The following is a 19,029-nucleotide window of genomic DNA, read 5'->3' on the forward strand; positions in this document are numbered from 1 at the left end:
ATACAGTAGCATCAGATGTCAAATGTACAAAGCCAAAATGTCCAATCAATTAAAGTAGATTTAAGAGTTCTAGTAATGTCTAGTAAAGAAGTTTTGTTTTTAAATGAGCTTAAAGTCAAGTCATTTTTATTTGTATAGCACCTTTCACAACACACATCGTTTCAAAACAGCTTTACAGAAAATTATGCATTAACAGAAAATGAAACTGTAATATCTATAATGTCTTAGAGTCATCACTGTGTAGTTTGATAAAATATGATTGTGAATTGTATTTAAAAATAATTAAATAATAATTGTATTTAGAAACCCAGTGAGAAAGCCGAAGGCGACTGTGGCAAGGAACACAAAACTCCATAAGATGTTGGTTAATGGAGAAAAATAAACTTGGGAGAAACCAGACTCACTGTGGGGGCCAGTTCCCCTCTGGCTAACATCATGAATATAATGCCAATATTACTTATGTATATTGCAAGTCATGGTTTAAAATTATCAAACTAAGTAAGTGTTAAGAGACAGTGTTTAAACAAAGATTTTGTATGAACTGATTAATGACTAATGTCTTTGAAGTCCATCCTGGATTAACTGCAGAAGTTCACATAGAGGCAATTGTCCTTGTTAGCTGGCTGATGAAGGCTTTTGTTGGCAATTAATTGATCGTCTATGTATTCCATTATAAGAGTGTAGTCCATCATTAGACTGAGGTGATGCTGGCAGTGATCTGTGAGGTGCATCGCAGTTCATCCGGCCGGTAATTTCGGTGAGGTCTATCCTAAATCCAAGGTTCAGGCAATGGCATATGTCCATGTCTTATGGTTGAAGTTGTCATCAGTTCATCCTCTGAAGTCCAACGTAATAGACTGAAGTGATGTTTGGCTGGCACCAGCTGCTATTAGTCATCATCACTCAGAGACATGCAGCAGTGGAGTCCAACACAAAGCAGGAATGGAGCTGGATCCAGCCGGTTCTGGTGACTTCAGGATCGGAGTCCCGAGGTTGAGACAGGGAAACAAATAGAATAATATTAGCATAGATAACATTCAATTTATTGCAGATTTTCTGATTTCTGGTTCCGGCAGATGTAACTAAAGCAACCTAAATGTGAGTTGAAGGTTAAATTAGGTGTTTGCCTGGCTAAATAGATGAGTCTTTAGTCTAGGCTTAAACTGAGTGAGTGTGTCTGCATCTTGAAGAGAGTTAGGGAGACTATTCCATAGTTTAGGAGCCAAATATGACAAGGATCTACCTCCTTTTGTAGATTTTGATATTCTAGGAACTATTAACGGGCCAGAATTTTGCGATTGTAATTAACGTGATGGAATATAGCATGGTAGAAGGTCACTTAAGTACTGTGGAGCTAGACCTTTCAAAGCTTTGTACGTAGTTAACAGAATTTTAAAATGAATATGAAATTTAACAGATAGCCAATGTAACGACGATAAAATGGGGCTAATATGATCATATTTCTTGGTTCTAGTCAGCACTCTGGCTGCTGCATTTTGAACCAATTGAAGTTTATTTATTGAACTTGCTGGACATCCTCCAAGTAATGCATTACAATAATCTAGTCTTGAGGATATGAGTGCATGAATTAGTTTATTGGCATCAGCAACTGAGATCATGTCTCGTAATTTAGCAATATTTCTAAGGTGGAAGAATGCTGTTCTACAAACATTAGGAATTTGATTTTCAAAGGACAGATTGGTATCAAATATAACACCTAAGCTCTTCGCTGCTGAAGACGAAGTAAGAGTACATTCATTGAGAGTCAAATTATATTTTAGTGGCTTGATTTTAGAGGTTTTTGGTCCAATAATTAGTACCTCTGTTTTGTCAGAATTGAGTAGAAGGAAATTTCTTGCCATCCAATCTTTTATTTCATTGATACACTCTGCTAATTTGGAGAATTGTGATATTTCGTCAGGAATACTATTTTTCTGTAGAAATGAACATAATTGGGAGGATACTACATTTTCTAGTATTTTCGACATAAACGGGAGATTTGAAATCGGTCTATAATTAGCAAGTTCTCCAGGATCAAGTTGTGGCTTCTTAATAAGCGGTTTGATAACTGCCATTTTAAGGTTTCTTGGGACATGTCCTAAGGATAGCAAGGAGTTAATAATATTAAGAAAAGTTTCTGAGATTACAGGGAGTACCTCTTTTAAGAGCTTAGATGGTATTGGATCTAACATACATGTTGTGGCTTTTGATCTTTTGATAAGTTTTGTTAGCTCTTCATGACTTATGACAGTAAAGGATTGAAGTTGCACATGAGGAAAATTATGAGACACTGTTTTCTGAGGTACTGTGACAGATGATTGCATAATTTTATTTCTGATTATTTAAATTTTATCAGTAAAGAAATTCATTAAGTCATTACTCTTGTGTGGCGAAGGAATATCTGGTTCAGTTGAGGCTTTATTCCTAACCAATTTAGCCACAGTACTGAATAAACACCTAGGATTGTTGTGGTTATTTTCTATGAGTTTGCTAAAATATGCTGACCTGGCAGCTTTTATTGCCTGTCTGTTGCTACAGACACTATCCTTCCATGCACCGCGAAATACCTCTAATTTTGTATTCTTCCACTTGCACTCCATTTTCCAAGCTGCTCTCTTGAGAGCATGAGTGTGATCATTGTGCCATGGTGCAGGGCTTTTTTCTTTAATTTTCTTTAATCGAAGGGGGGGCGACACTATCAAGAGTGCTAGAGAGTGTATTGATATTTTATGTTATTTCATCAAGTTCTTCTAGGCTTTGGGGCTTAATGAGTGTATGAGATAGATCTAGAAGATTATTAGTGAAGCTATCTTTGGTGGTCAAAAGAATAGTTCTACCTGAATGATAGTGTGGTGTAGATTGAGTAACATTAACTGATCGTAGCATACAAAAGACGAGGTAATAATCTGAGAGGTCATCGCTCTGCGGTAGAATTTCTATAGTATCAACATCAACTCCATATGACAGAATTAAATCTAGCGTATGATTATGGTGATGAGTTGGTCCTGTCACATTTTGTCTGACTCCAAGAGAGTTGAGAATATCGATAAATGCTAATCCCAATGTGTCATTTTCATAATCTATGTGAATGTTGAAATCAACAATAATTAAAGCTCTACCTACAGTAACTACAAGAGCTGATAAAAAATTAGCAAATTCACCAAGGAAATCAGAATAAGGCCTGGGTGATCTATATACTGTAGCAAGGGAAAAAGACAATAGAGTTTTTTATTTATATCTGAAGTTGTCATATAAAGCATTATTAGTTCAAAAGACTTAAACTTATATCCTGTCCTCTGAGTAACACCAAAAACTTCACTGTAAATTGTAGCAACACCTCCTCCTCGACCCTTCAGATAAGGCTCATGTTTATAACAATAACCTGAGGGAGTAGATTCATTTAAACTTATATATTCATCCGGTTTAAGCCAGGTTTCAGTCAAACAGAGCACATCCAAACTATGAACTGTAATAATTTCATTTACAATTAGTGCTTTGGTAGAAAGAGATCTAATGTTTAGTAGCCCTACCTTCACATGATGTTTATCTTTAAAATTATTATTTTTATTTATTTATTTATTTTTTGCTTAGTTCAAATTTGAACTTAATAAAAAAAATTCTAAATGATTTAGTGAAAGTTTTGTGTTTCGTAGTTCGGGGAACAGACACCTAGGTGATATCTAGGTGAGTAGATCTATGTGTTGTAGTTTAAGTGATCTGTGTGATGTCTCAAGGAAGCTAGCAGATGTTCGGATTTACCATTTTGTCTGCTTCCTGACCTGGGCCCCAGTTAGTTAAATGAGCCAAATTACTAGAGAGGAGAGCGGCACCTTGCCTGGATGGATGGAGTCATTCTCTCTTTAGCAGGTCAGGTCTACCCCAAAAACTCATCCAATTGTCTATAAATCCTATGCTATTCTCCAGACACCACTCAGACATCTAGCCATTCAGTTACACTAATCTACTATAAATCTCGTAACCATGATGAGCAGGGAGGGGGCCAGAGCATATTACAGTGTCTGACATCCTTTTTGCAATTCACACATGTCTTTAACATTATCTCTAGTGATCTCCGACTGGTGACGCCGGACATCATTAGTGCCGACATGAATAATAATATTAGAAAATCTAGGTTTAGCATTAGCCAGCACTAATCTGATGTCAGACTCTCTGGCACCCGAAATGGATTTAACAATAGTGGCTGGAGTCTCTATTACCACGTTCCTTACAAAAGAATCACCGATTAATAGGGCTCTTTCAACATGATTCTCAGTGGGTGCATCACTGAGTGGGGAGAATCGATTGGAAACCCTAACAGGTATAGGAGCTGAGCGAGTATGCTCCTTTTATATGCAAAGAAAATGTGATTCTCTTCTGAATTTGGATGTATGCTCAGTTAAATGATAGGGAATGTAAATATTATTAATCATTTTCATCTACTGACACACAAATCATGGCTAGTATTAACAGTGATTGTATCGGCATGCACGTCACTTCTACCAGTCGATTTTGATTAAAAAAAAAAATTTTTTTATTAATGTATTCAAACACAGAAAAAGTAAGCCAAATAAATTTCTAAATTCAAATTACACTTGAAACAAAACTAACATATAATCAAAATAACAAAGTGGTAGTGTACAATGGGGCTAAAGGCACCCCTTAAGGAAATTTTGCTTTTTCCTGGTCACAAAATGTATCAAGATCAAAAAATGTTTTTTATTTTTATTGAATATTGATAGAGCAACATAATTTGAGAGAAAATAAATAATAACGGAAGGTTGTTTAGATTAAAATTCAGTTTTTAATAAAGGTGGTGAGGGAGCCTTTTAAAAAGCTCCCTCACTTTGAGTAAAAGTCCCCTAGGGGCTTTAAAGTGATATCGTGTAGATACTGGGGCAATAGATATAGGGCACAATTTGTCAACTTATGCAAATAATTTTGAGACACCAAGATACTTTTTTGAGTAACAAATTAAGATGATGCTTACTCAAACTTCAGAAAAAGTAAACCATTTCCTGTTAATTTCAAACACATTTGGCATTACATAACATCTCTATTCTATAAACAAACTAATCTCTGCTATGATTGGATGAGTCAATGTGAGCCCACTTTGAACATTTTTCATAGCAAATCTATTCTCCCCACTTTAAAAAAAAAAACAATGTGTTTCATAGGGGCCTTTAGCCCCTGCAACAGAGGGGCTTATTACCCCAAATGTTATCCTTTCACTTATTAGACAGTTATTGAAAAATGTGAGCTTAAACCTTAAACAAAACTGAAAATGATAAATAAGTATTTTTTCTAATAAGAAATGTGTTAATTTCAGGGATTTTCATTAGCTACATATATTTGCAACATTTTAAAAAAAATATATAAAAAATAGATCAAATTGCCTCAAAATCTACCTTTAGACACCACATGCTCACAGTCACAGTCACCGTGTTTCCAAGAACTCTTATTTTGAAGTGGTTTTCGTCCTCTGTCTTCTGTTTCCCCCAGACTACGTTTCCCAGAATGCACTGCCCTCATCACTGCCATCTGTTCCCCATCATTCTCACCTGTTCTTGTGTATAACTACCCTTTAGTATAGTTCCATCATTGTCAGTTCTTTTTCGTTGTTTGTTGTTACATAGTTTATGTTAACCAAACGACTATCTAGATTTGTAACCTTTAGTCATCATCTTCTATGTATCCTTGCCTTCTTGTCACTGTGAAGTAAAGGATTGCTGCACTTATATTCTGCTCTCTCGCCTCATCTGTACACACGTTTTTATTTATTTTTGAGAGAAAATCAGTGGAGACTTTTACACTTCAGAGCCTTTAGCCCCATTGTACCCTACAAAAATCATACCCAATCCAAACATTTTAGTCTCTCCTTCTTCCAACGGCCCCTTTTGCAGTGACTTAAAAATCAATCTCAACAACAGGTGGAAAATTACTAGTAGGCTACAAATTATATCATAAATACAATTGTAAATATACAATAATAATAATCCATATAAACATAAGAATAAATATAAAAAATAATTGGAAAAAAGAAACCATGATCTCTTGGAAGTTTAATACAAATCTCAAGTGATTACCCCTGAAAAAATGCAATTGTCAGGGACATTACACTATTTGATGTTCTGTACTTGCAGAATTTGGACATGAACTTTATTACCACCTGCTGGTGGAATTTCCAAACCGCAAATGCAGGAACTGAATTTGAACTTTGCGCTGAGTTAAGAGGTGGTATTGAAATGTCTTAGCGCCTATTTCTCAGGAAAATAGCCAGTTGCGCTTTGTGCCACTTCATTTACATACAACACACCCAAAGTTTGCACACCTACACCCACAATAGCGCAAACAATCCCACCCACACCCATTTGCGCTTTGCGCTGGTGCAAAAATTGCACTTACAATTAGCGCTCTCACGAAAATTGGACAAGATGTTGCACACTGTCGTAGCGCGTAGCGCTGCGCTTTGCGCGCTCACGAAAATAGAGCCCAATTTTAAAGCTTATTTTAATATAAAAAATGTTGGATTATATTCAGTATTTAAAGGGTCAGAATATGGCCCTTATTTTGTTGATAGTTTACAGCAAGAGAGGTCAGACTCGTCTGTCCCCAGTATTTTGTCTATGAAGAGTGACCGATCAATCCAGATGCCAGTTCGTCTAAAAAATGAATCACCACCACTGGATCAAAGGTAATATCCTATGATGATATCTGTGATTCATTTATTTAATTTGCAGACATTTTGGGCCAGTGAAAACAAAACTTTTGTCTAGCAAGTACAGCAGTTGAATCTTGATGGGTTTAAGGGAGATATTGAAGGGGCACATTTCTGGCTGAAACAAAATATGTTTTAGACATTTAATGATGAAGATGTTTGATCAACAAGCAGTGATTTGCAGTGATCTAAATTATGATTATTTTTAAACGGTACTATGATAGATAGGCTACAATACAAAAGTGTGCAACATTATTTGGCAATATAGATTATTGAACATCAATCACAGCCCTAAATGAGCCCTGGTAACAACTTCCCCCTGAGACAACTTGCCCTGGTCTCAACTACAGTGCTGTGGAAAAGTATTTGCCCCCATCCTGATTTCTTCTGTTTTTGTGTATATCTCATACTAAATTGTTTCAAAAATTCAAGGCAAAAGCAAAGGCAATCTGAGTAACTGCAAAATACAGTTTTTAAATGATAATGTTATTTATTGAAGCAAAAAAGTTATCCAATACCAACTGTGCCTGTGTGAAAAAGTATTTGCCCTATGTTACTAAATCCCCAAATCTATAAAACTGCATTCATAACGGGGTTCAGCTGGACTAGACACACACAGGCCTGATTACTGCCAGACCTGTTCAATCAAATCAACACCTAAATAGAACTTTTTCAGCAGCATGAAGTTGGCTAAAATGTCTCACCCAGTAGCACATTATTCCAAGGTCAAAAGAAATTCCAGAAATGATGAGGATTAAGTGATTGAAATACATCAGTGAAAGCCATTATCTCCAAATAGAGAACACTTGGCAGAGTAGTGAACCTTCCCAGAAGTGACCGTCCTTCCAAACTTTTTCCAGGAGAACAGCAACAATTCATCCAGGAAGTCACAAAAAAGCCAAAGACAACATCCAAGGAACTGCAGGCCTCTCTCGCATCAATAAAGGTCACTGTTCATGACGCCACTATCAGAGGCGAGGCGAAAACCACTGCTAACCCAGAAGAAGATTAAAGCTTGTCTGAATTTTTCGAAAACACACCTTGATGATCCTCTAACCTTTTGGGAGAATGTTCTGTGGACTGATGAGTTGAAAGTGGAACAGTTTGGAAGACAGGGGTCATGTTACATCTGGTGTAAATCAAACACAGAATTCCACAAAAAGAACATCATACCTACGGTCAAGCATGGGGGTGGTAGTGTGATGGTGTGGGTATGCTTTTCTGCTTCAGGGCCAGGGTGACTTGCAGTAATTGAGGGAAACATGAATTCTGCTCTCTACCAGAAAATCCTATAGGAGAACGTCCAGTCATCATTCCATGAGTTGAAGCTCAAGCGTAACTGGATTATGCAGCAAAGAGACAATTATCCAAATCATAGGAGTAAGTCCACCTCTGAATGGCTCAAAAGAAGTCAAATTAAAGTTTTGGAGTGGCCTAGACAAAGTCCTGACTTGAACCCAATTGAGATGCTGTGGCAGGACCTTAAACGGGCAGTTCATGCTTGAAAACCCTCCAATGTGGCTGAACTAATTCAGTTCCGCAAAGAAGAGAGGGCCAAAATTCCACCACAGCATTGTGAAAGACTGATCTACAGATATCGGAAGCGTTTGGTTGCAGTTGTTGCTGCTAAAGGTGGCACAACCAGCTATTAAGTTTAAGGGGGTAGTTAGTTTTTCACATGGGTGATACAGGTGCTGGATAACTTTTTTGGTTCAATAAAAAATATAAATATATTTGAAAACTGAATTTTGTGTTTACTCTGGTTGCCTTTGTTTTATGTTATCTCATTTGAAGATCTAAATCAATTTAGTATGAAAAATACACAAAAACAGAAGAAATCAGGATGGGGGCAAATCTTTTTCCACAGCACTGCACCTTGATTTTTGTCTTCATTTGTGAACAAACCAATGTTTTGCAAAAATTTTCTGTAAAATATCTTGTAGGATGCCACAATTTTAAAACCGACCATTTTAAATAATTTTTCTCCTCTTCTTGTTATAACCTACTATGACATTTCAAGATTATGCTACTTTGCCTGAAACGTCATAGAAAGTTTCATGCAATTAACTTTTATGTTGGTCTTGAGAAGTTGTTTATCTTTCAGGGATTCACAGTATTGCACAAACAATGTTCAATCTATTCAGGGTTCATACGGATCACAAGCATTGTTATCATTTTCAAAGGTATTGCACCAACAATGCTTCACCTTTTATGCTTACTGCGTAATACGGCTTACTTAGGTTGACTTCCCATTCCAGTTGCTGCTGGAACACTGCACGTGTGTTTGTAGCTTGCTAGCCTGCTTAGCATTGCTTATTCTTATATGCTCATCGTTTTACCCTTTGCCATTTTACCATGTGCTTTGGTTTTTTCCGCTTTTCTACTCTTTCAACTATTTTACCGGGTGCACCCATTTTCTCTTTTTTTTTTTCGCTTGTCTACATCTCGTGTCTCGACTGCGTGCATTCCTTTCATCTCCTGTGTTTTACACAGATTATTTCATCAATTTCAAACATCTACTGATCAGGAACCACATCGATCTCAAACCCTCGCTGCTCAAGAACAACCATAACAACAACAAACAATTGTGGTAAGTCATGGCATCCGCTCATGTTATTTCTTCCTGCATTGTATGCCGTTATGAATTAGTCAGGCTGACAGAGAAAGTTAATGAATTAGAGACATGCATCTGAACACTAGTGGAGGTCAGTGAGAAAGAGAAGCTGCTAGATACTGTTTAGGATAGAACAGCGAGCAACACACACACTTTGGTTCCAGCTGAAGAGCCCCGCAGCAGGGTGTTTGTGTGATGTCTCAGCGGCATACTCTCTCAGCTCCCATTCCTGTTAGGGTTTCCAATCGATTCTCCCCAGTCAGTGATGCACCCACTGAGAATCATGTTGTAAGAGCCCTAATAATTGGTGATTCTGTTGTAAGGAATGTGGAAATAGAGACTCCAGCCACTATTGTTAAATGCATTTCGGGTGCCAGAGCATCTGACATCAGATCAAATTTACAAGTGCTGGCTAATGCTAAAATGTTCTAAAATTCTAAAAACTAATTTTCTAAAATTGTTATTCATGTCGGCACTAATGATGTCTGGCTTTGCCAGTAAATGTTAACGAAGTGCGTGAACTTGCAAAAACAATGTCAGACACTAATATACTCTGGCCCCCTCCCTGCTCATCGTGGTGATGAGGTTTATAATAGATTAGTGTCACTGAGCGGCTGGATGTCTGAGTGATGTCCGGAGAATAGCATAGGATTTATAGACAATTGGAAGAGTTGTTGGGGTAGAACTGACCTGCTAAAGAGAGAAGGTTCCGCACTCCTCTCTAGTAATTTGGCTCATATTCTTAATAGTGATAGTATCTGACTGACTGGGGTCCAGGTCAGGAAGCAGACAAACTAGTTAATCCAAACATCTGCTAGCTGCCTTGAGATGGCACACAGGTCACATAAACTACAACACATAGAGACTGTATCACCTAGATATCATATAGAGACTGTGTCTGTTCCCCGAACTACCAAACACAAACCACTCACTAAATCATTTAGAAAAAATGTGGTTAAGGTCAAACTTGACAAAAAAACAAAACAATTTAAGATAAACATAATTTAAAGGTAGGGCTACTAAACAATCTCTCTCTAATTGTAAACACTAATTGTAAATTAAATTATTACAGATTATAGTTTGGATGCACTCTGTTTGACCGAAACCTGGCTTAAACTTGATGAATATATTAGTTTAAATGAATCTACTCCCTCAGGTTATTGTTATAAACATGAGCCTCGTATGAAGGGTCGAGGAGGAGGTGTTGCTAAAATTTACAGTGAAGTTTTTGGTGTTACTCAGAGGACAGGATATAAGTTTAAGTCTTTTGAACTAATAATGCTTAATGTGACACTGTCAGATTAAATAAATTAATAATGAATAAAAAAATCTCTGTTGTCTTTTGCCCTTGCTACAGTATATAGATCACCCGGGCCATACTCAGATTTCCTTGGTGAATTTGCTAATTTTCTATCAGATCTAGCAGTAAATGTAGATAGAGCTTTAATTATTGGTGACTTCAACATTCACATAGATAATGAAAATCACACATTGGGATTAGCATTTATTGATATTCTCAACTCTCTTGGGTCAGACAAACTGTGACAGGACCAACGCATCACCATAATCATACGCTAGATTTAATTTATGTTGATACTATAGAAATTCTACTGCAGAGCGACGACATCTCAGATCATTACCTCGTCTCTTGTTTGCTGCGATCAGCTAATGTCACTCAATCAACACCACACTATCATTCAGGTAGAACTATTCTTTTGGCCACTAAAGATAGCTTCACTAATAATCTTCCAGAATTGTCTCACATACTCAGTAAGCCAAAAAGTCTAGAATAATTTGGTGTAATAACAGAAAATATAAATACAGTCTTGTCTAGCACTCTTGATAGCATTGCCCCACTTCATTCAAGAAAAAATGCTCAAGAGAGCAGCTCAGAAAATGGAGCACAAGTGGAAGAATACAAAATTAGAAGTATTTTGCAGTGCATGGAAGGATAGTGTCTGTAGCTACAGACAGGCACTAAAAGCTGCCAGTTCAGTATATTTTAGCAAACTCATAGAAAATAACCACAACAATCCTAGGTGTTTATTCAGTGCTGTGGCTAAATTGGTTAGGAAAAAAGCATTGACTGAACCGGATATTCCATCGCAGCACAATAGTAATGACTTCATGAATTTCATTACTGATAAAATTGAAATAATCAGAACTAAAATTGGAACTATGCAATCTCATAAGTCACAGAACCTCATAATTTTCCTCACAAGCAACTTCAGTCCTTTGCTGTCATAGGTCATGGAGCTAACAAAACTTATCAAAAAATCAAAAGCCACAACATGAATGTTAGATCCAATACCATCTAAGCTCTTAAAAGAGGTATTCCCTGTAATCTCAGAAACTCTTTTTAATATTACTAACTCCTCACTATCCTTAGGACATGTCCCAAGAAACTTTAAAATGGCAGTTATCAAACCGCTTATTAAGAAGCCACAACTTGATACTGGAGATTTGGCTAATTACAGACCGATTTCAAATCTACCATTTATGTTGATGTAAAGGGGGTTCAGTGGCGAGAACCGGCTTGACAACTTAAATAACAATTTATTAACCAAAAAACACAACCAAAACACACAACTGAAAACACACAGTATAGCTGCCTGCAATTCTCTCTCTCTCGAACTGTCGTCCCCGGCCGCCTTTATCCCTCGCGCGCCCCATCAGGCTGATTGGGGACCGGGTGTGTCTCATTCCAGCCCGGCCCCGCCCTCCTCGGTTCTACACTCCTCCCGGCGTTGCCTCAGGCCGGGGAGCCCCCGGCATGACGTACATCCCCCACCCTTCCTCTCCAGGGGGGGCGTGCCTTACGCCCCGACTGCCGGCAGGTCATCCCCACCTTCCTCGACCTGGGAGGAGACAGGAGGGGAAAAACAACAAAACAAAATGGCGAGGGAAAGGCCAACACGGAGCGACAGAGAGAGAGAGAGGAGAGAGAGAAAAAGAAACTCACCGGTTCCTTGATGCACCGTCGTGTGGTCCTCGATCACTACTTCACTCTCTCAGGCAGACTGCAGCCGCTCCTCCCCGGGCAGACCGGAGTCAGACCTCCGACCCCCAGTGGACAGAACGCCCCTCCGCATTCCCGGCGTCCCGTGGGGACACGTCTATGATCCCCTAACTAGAACCAAGAAATATTATCATATTAGCCCCATTTTATCATCAGTACATTGGCTACCTGTTAAATTTTGTATTAATTTTAAAATTCAGTAAACTACATACACAGATTTGAATTGTCTAGCTCCACAGTACTTAAGTGACCTTTTGACATGCTATATTCCATCACGTTCATAACGATCACAAAATTCTGGCTTTTTAATAGTTCCTAGAATATCAAAATCCACAAAAGGAGGTAGATTATTTTCCTATTTGGCTCCTAAACTATGGAATAGTCTCCCTAAGTGAACTTCTGCAGTTAATCTAGGATGGACTTCAAAGACATTGGTCATTAATCTTACAGTTCATAAAAAATCTTTTTTTAAACATTGGACCTTAACACTTACTTAGTTTACTAATCTTAAACCATGACCTGCACTGCACGTAAATAACTTATATTGGCATTATATTCATGCTGGTTAGCCAGAGGGTAACTGGCCCCCACAGTGAACCTGGTTTCTCTCAGGGTTATTTTTCTCCATTAACCAACATCTTATGGAGTTTTGTGTTCCTTGCCACAGTTGCCTTCAGCTTGCTCACATGGGTTCTAAATACAATTATTATTTAATTCTTTAATTTTTATACACAATTTGCAATCACATTTAATCAAACTACACAATGATCACTTTAAGACTTTATATATATTACAGTTTCATTTTTTGTTAATGCATGATTTTCTGTAAAGCTGCTTTGAAACGATGTGTGTTGTAAAAAGCACTATACAAATAAAAATGACTTGACTTTTAAAGGACTCGTATGCATCGCAAAGCATTGTTATCCTTTTCAAGGGTACTGCACTAACAATTCTCACCCTTTTCATGGTTCATGCACATTGCAAAGCATTGTTAATCTTGTTAAAAAAAAGGTTAATCTTGCAATAAACCTATGTTTAAGAGCTGGTTTTACTAGTTTGACTAAGTCTGTTCACCACCCATCTAAATTGCAATCTGTTTGTTTGAGCGGCGTGAACCAGCAATATTGTCTTAACCAATGACACAAGTTTTGGGCAGGACTGCCTGTTTGTCCACACAAAAAATGTTTTTACAACATTGATGCCTTTTGTAAGAATTATTATACTTTTACATTTATTATACACATTTCTATTGCTGCTGTTTCATCTGTTTTTTGATGACTCGTACTGTATCACAGAGAGCACTTTCATGTCTGACTCTTCCAGATGATTCTCAAGCAGATCGAGCTCTGTCAGGTGAGAAGGGTTTGATTTCAGAGTTTCAGTCAGTGCTGCTAAAACTTCTTTGTGACACTACAGTTGCACAACCTGAAGAGAGGAGAGTGTGTTTTCACAGTTATTGGACAATTTTGCACACTTGCTTTTTGAAGCTTTATCGATTGCACACTTGTGTAAGCTCGACATTGTATTTTCGGATTTATCAGCTTCTCGTTGGTCAAGCAAGTTTTTGTTGTTGTTTGTGAAGGAGAGGTGCACATATAGAGCTGCGAGATGTTCCTGAATGCTCCGATGAACAAAGCAGTAGACTTTCCCCTGATACAAGCCAAACTCCTCTCTGAAGATCTGAGTGCACAATCCTGAGTACACTGATGCTTTTGTCACATCAATGCCACACTCTCTCAGATCTTCCTCATAGAAGATCACGTTGCCTCTTTCAAGTTGCTCATATGACAACTTCTCTAGTTTTACTATCATCTCTTTGTCTTTGTCATTTTCCTCAGCATACTTATTGTCTTTGATGCTAATTTGTGTCATCAGGAAGTGTGTGTACATTTGAGTGAGAGTCTTAGGGATCTCCCCACTCAACATATGGATAAGATCAGCTGTTGCTGCTGGTCTGGAGGTGATCCAGATGAGAGCAGAGGGAAGCAGATTCCCCTTCATAAGGTTTGTCAGCAGAACGTCCACTGAGACGGATTCACTTACACCACACAACCTCACATTGCTATGAAAATTTAAGGGAAGATGGCACTCATCCAGACCATCAAAGATGAAAACAACAGTGGAGTTTTCAATCAGGGCTAGACTTGTTTGAAGAAGATCAATTAAACTGCACTTTTTGTCAATCATTATATTGAGCTCTCTGAAAGGAAGTGGAAATATGAGGTGGACATCCTGATTTGCTTTTCCTTCGGCCCAGTCCAGAATAAACTTCTGCAAAGAGACTGTTTTTCCAATGCCAGCGACTCCCTTTGTCAGCACAGTTCTGATGGATTTGACTTGTGCAGGTGAAGGTTTAAATATGTCCTTGCATTTGATTGGTGTAACTTTTGTTGCTGCACTTAATGTTTTTTTTCTATGCATTTGAGCTCATGTTCTTTGTTAATCTCTCCATTTCCACTCTCTGTAATGCACAGCTCTGTGTAGATCTTACTGAGGAGTGTTGGGTTTCCCTGCTTTGCCAATCCTTCAATAATGTGCTGATGTCTTTTTATGTCTGATTTTAATTCGAGTTTGTACTCCGCATAAGGTGTTGGTAAATCTTTTCTGTAAAAAATATTTACATTTTATATTAATAATATCCTTAATTTTTACTGTAAATATCAGTCTTGAAATTAGCTACCCCCATTTTAGAGATTACACTATAAGAACATCTTATCCTGCTGAATGCATCAAACAGACTAAAACCTCACAACTCTCTACTCTCATTTTATAACTTCATATAACCTGCTTGTCTCAGAGTTCACCCTTTTTATCCTGTGTTCCTCACTCTGTCATTTTCCTTTTCTTCATTGTTAATCTTTATTGGTTTTTGACTGTCTAAATCTGTACGGCATTATCAAACTTGATAAAAATGTATAGAAATTTCACAGCTTAAATTGACTATTATTCTACTTAAGCAATGCAGTTTCAATAAGTGATAAATATAGAGTTCCTTTACTTGACTTTAGTGGCTGAATAGTCCTGTGGCAGTTTTTTTCAATTAGATTGTTGGGAACCTGGGTTCACATTTTGACCTGTCATTCATTTTTTGTCAACTAACCATAACACAAAAAATAAGAAAAAAATGCAAATCAATGCACATTTCAATTCACCTCTTCATGCAATTTTCTTGGCAGAGCCCACCTTGTCATGATTGAGCAGCCGAATGACCTCCCTGTTTCATGAAGAGTTGTATTTGCGGTATTGGAGCAATTGTATATAGTTTTATTAATTGCTGCCAAGGGATGCCGCAGAATGAGAGTAATATCTTTTAAAATGAGGGCTGAAATGGATGCTATGCCCATATTTCACTGCCTCCATATACCTGGTAGCGGCCATGCTCAAAATTGTTCTGGCGATTGTGAAGACCCACTTTATTGACCAACTGTGTGTGTTAAACCCTTTCAAATGTCAAGTGCTATATTTGAAGAATTGTGTATCAAGTTTGGACCTTTTTGGACACCCATAACACGTGCACAATGGGTCAAAACACATAATCATTGCACAAATAAACTGTTTCTATTACTTTAATGGGCATTTTTACTTATGCAAAACTCTTAAAAATCCACCTCTGCCTTGTGCATAAACGTAGCACATTTTGAGAGTTTATGAGCATATCAAGGGCACCACTGTAAACGGTCCTACTTGACCCGCTCCAAGCGGGATTCAAATCAGCGTCAGCCAGCATGGGAGGTGGGCACGCTAACGAGGAGGCTAAATTCTACAGCCTCCAGCATCATTTGCTAGTGTACCTCTGCAGGTCAGGGGAGTGAGGTTTGCACTTACAGCACAGCTATCACATACCAGCTGGCTGCCATTACACAACTTCGTATTTATTGTGTAATCTTTTACATTCCAATGTTTATAGCTAGCTACACTAGTTATGTAATGCATATGCACAGATAAAAGCAGTATGATTTACCTTGATGAGATGAATCTCCACCATGTAACAGGATTGGCGTTTTCATTGAAAACAATGCAACAGTTCATTCATTGCAATTATTTTCAGACTTAGTTTCCATATCATTCCAAATAAAACTGTAATCTTTTGCATTTTAAACTGTAATTACAGCTGCACAAGTTTATGTGGACGCACAAATAGAGTATGATTTACCCTTTATCACATGAAGAATCTCCATCTTTTAACTGAATTGGCATTTTTATTGATCGATCACATTTCATGGACAAAAAACTCAGGGCAGGTGAATCTGATCTCTCCTACTGAAAACTGTCAGATACAACAAATCTTCATTGTTGAAAAAAAATGCACCATTACATTCATTTAAATTATTTCCAGACTTAGTTTCCATGTCATCTGAAATTAAACTGTAATCTTTTGCATTTTAAACTGTAATCACAGTTGCACAGGTTCATGTGGATACATAAAAAGAGTATGATTTACCTTTGATCACATGAAGAATCTCCATCTTTTAAATGAATTTGCATTTTCATTGATCAGTAACTTTTCATGGACAAAACACTGGGTGCAGGTGATTTTGATCTCTCCTGCTGAAAACTGTAACATAAAACAAATCTTTGTTGTTGAAAAATATGCAACAATACTTCTATTCAAATTGTATTTACTGTAGATTGATTGTCATTCATAATTAAATTGTAATCTTCTGCATTTTAAATGGTAATCGAAACTCTGCTAGTTCATATGCATACACAAAAGCGGTCTGATTTACCATTGATGACACAAAGAATCTCCATCTTTTAACAGAATTGGCATTTTCACTGATCGGTCACTTTTCATGGACAAAACACCAGGGGCAGGTGAATCTGATTTCTCCAGATGAAAACTGTCAGATGCAACAAATCTTCATTGTTCAAATACATCAATGCAGAAAAGAAAATTGTGCTTGTCAGACAATTTCATAGGATCATTTTGATTAAACTGGGTAATGTTATTTTCTACATACTAAAACATTTTAACATTAAAAGGTGTATATGTTAATGTAACAGCAGCCAGCTGATAAGTGATGGCTGTGCAGTGTGTAAACCTCACTCTCCTGGCCTTAAGAGATGCACAAGCGACTGAGGCTAGAGGCCATTGCTTTTATTGCCTCCATGCTAGCGCTCGGCCGGGTCGAGTAGGACCGGTGACATTAACATTAATTAATGCAATATGAATATCAACAAACACTGAACCATAGTAGCTTGATATAATAACTAACCTAGATTAATTAATGCTGTTACAAAATCATTGTTCATTGTTTGTTTATGCTCCACTCACTAATGTAAACGAATTGAACCCTACTGTAAAGATGTTAAAATTCCTTTTGAATCATATACAAATAATAAAAATATTTGTCTCACTTTTTCTCTCCTGACTCGTTGTAATTATTGCCGTCCTCTGCATCCTTAAGAGGCATAGTGTATGTCTTTTCCTACAAGCTGAACGGATTTATTCTGAATCTTGTGTTTCCATTATAATCAAGAAATCAGGAAACTTTTACTCTCCCAAACCTTTTATGAACATGAATTACTGCGAAATTAGGAAGGAAAACTTTTGATTAAGCAAACAAACCGGTTTTATTGGTTTGAATCATGTCTCATGTTTAGCAGCTGTGATTTATGGAAAAGTTCCTCTCTGGTCCAATTAAAGTAGTTCAACTGCTTCAGAGAGTAGTGTGATCCATCTCACACTGTTAGACTAAACATAATTACAAACATATTTTGCAGTTATAACATAGTAACTCCCAGGAAGAAAGAAAAACAGAACAAAGTTTTAGAACACCTGCCACTTTCAAATATTTTCTGCAAATAATCTTTCTAAATTTAAATTTGATAGTGTCAGGTGTATTTAGGCTCCAATTCAGATGATTATTCCCGCCTAATGTAAACCTTCAAATGCCCCTGTCTCTGTCTGTGCAGCAGCACTTACCATGTGTCCTCTGAATTTCACCACTGCCTATGCATGAAATTAGTTGACCGTTGTCCTTGAGTAACCTGTTGCTGTGTATGGGCGGATATAATTCCTCTTTGAGCATGTGACTCTGTGAATAGTTTCATGTACTATTGCCAAGTTCGGAATGGAATACTGCTGGTCACCAGCTTATGTTGTGTTTTTGGTGCTGGTCCCCCAGCATGGGATGCTGGTGTCTGCACTAGGCTTTTAAACTATCTTAACCAGCTTTATCAGAAAGACCATGCTATCAACCAGCTTCACCATCTAGGTTTTGCTGGTGAAAAGCATGGCTATGGTGATTGATTACCAAAAAGTGGTTAGGCACTTATGATGGAAGTGAATGGGGCCAGTCCATAAACGCTAAAATACACACCGTTTTAAAAAAGTATACCCACAAGATGTAATCATTATGCATGTTAGCATGAAGTTAGAGTGATAAAATCGCTTACTAACCTTATATATGTAAAGTTATATACAATACCAGGACTACAAGGTTTTGTTGTCATGACAACAAAGTTATAATATTGGATATTTATATTTTAAAAGTTATTTTGTCAAAGGTCTTTTGTTAAAAAGAACATCAGCTATCATAGACACATCTCATTCTGTGGCCATTTAGTGGCACTGTTTTGCGCTAGTGGGGCGCTAGCTGTTGCGTGAGCTATTCTTTAGTAGAGTCGTAGGCTACTTTACGTGAGAAAGACATTTAATGGTTTTACACCATTTATTCA

The 19,029-nt window shown here is 37.4% G+C and overlaps 1 long non-coding RNA gene across 1 annotated transcript; it reads right to left on the minus strand.

Moving 5' to 3' along the window:
• Positions 1–212: 212 nt before the first annotated feature.
• LOC127429915 (uncharacterized) lies at positions 213–17,258 on the minus strand. Its single transcript, XR_007895372.1, has 4 exons — positions 17,076–17,258; positions 16,790–16,903; positions 12,292–12,459; positions 213–971 (listed from the first exon to the last, which is right to left on the minus strand). It is a non-coding gene; the product is annotated as an uncharacterized LOC127429915 (long non-coding RNA).
• Positions 17,259–19,029: the final 1,771 nt, after the last annotated feature.

The sequence above is a fragment of the Myxocyprinus asiaticus genome, chromosome 39, assembly GCF_019703515.2.
Source record: "Myxocyprinus asiaticus isolate MX2 ecotype Aquarium Trade chromosome 39, UBuf_Myxa_2, whole genome shotgun sequence".
NCBI classification, from domain to species: Eukaryota; Metazoa; Chordata; class Actinopteri; order Cypriniformes; family Catostomidae; genus Myxocyprinus; species Myxocyprinus asiaticus.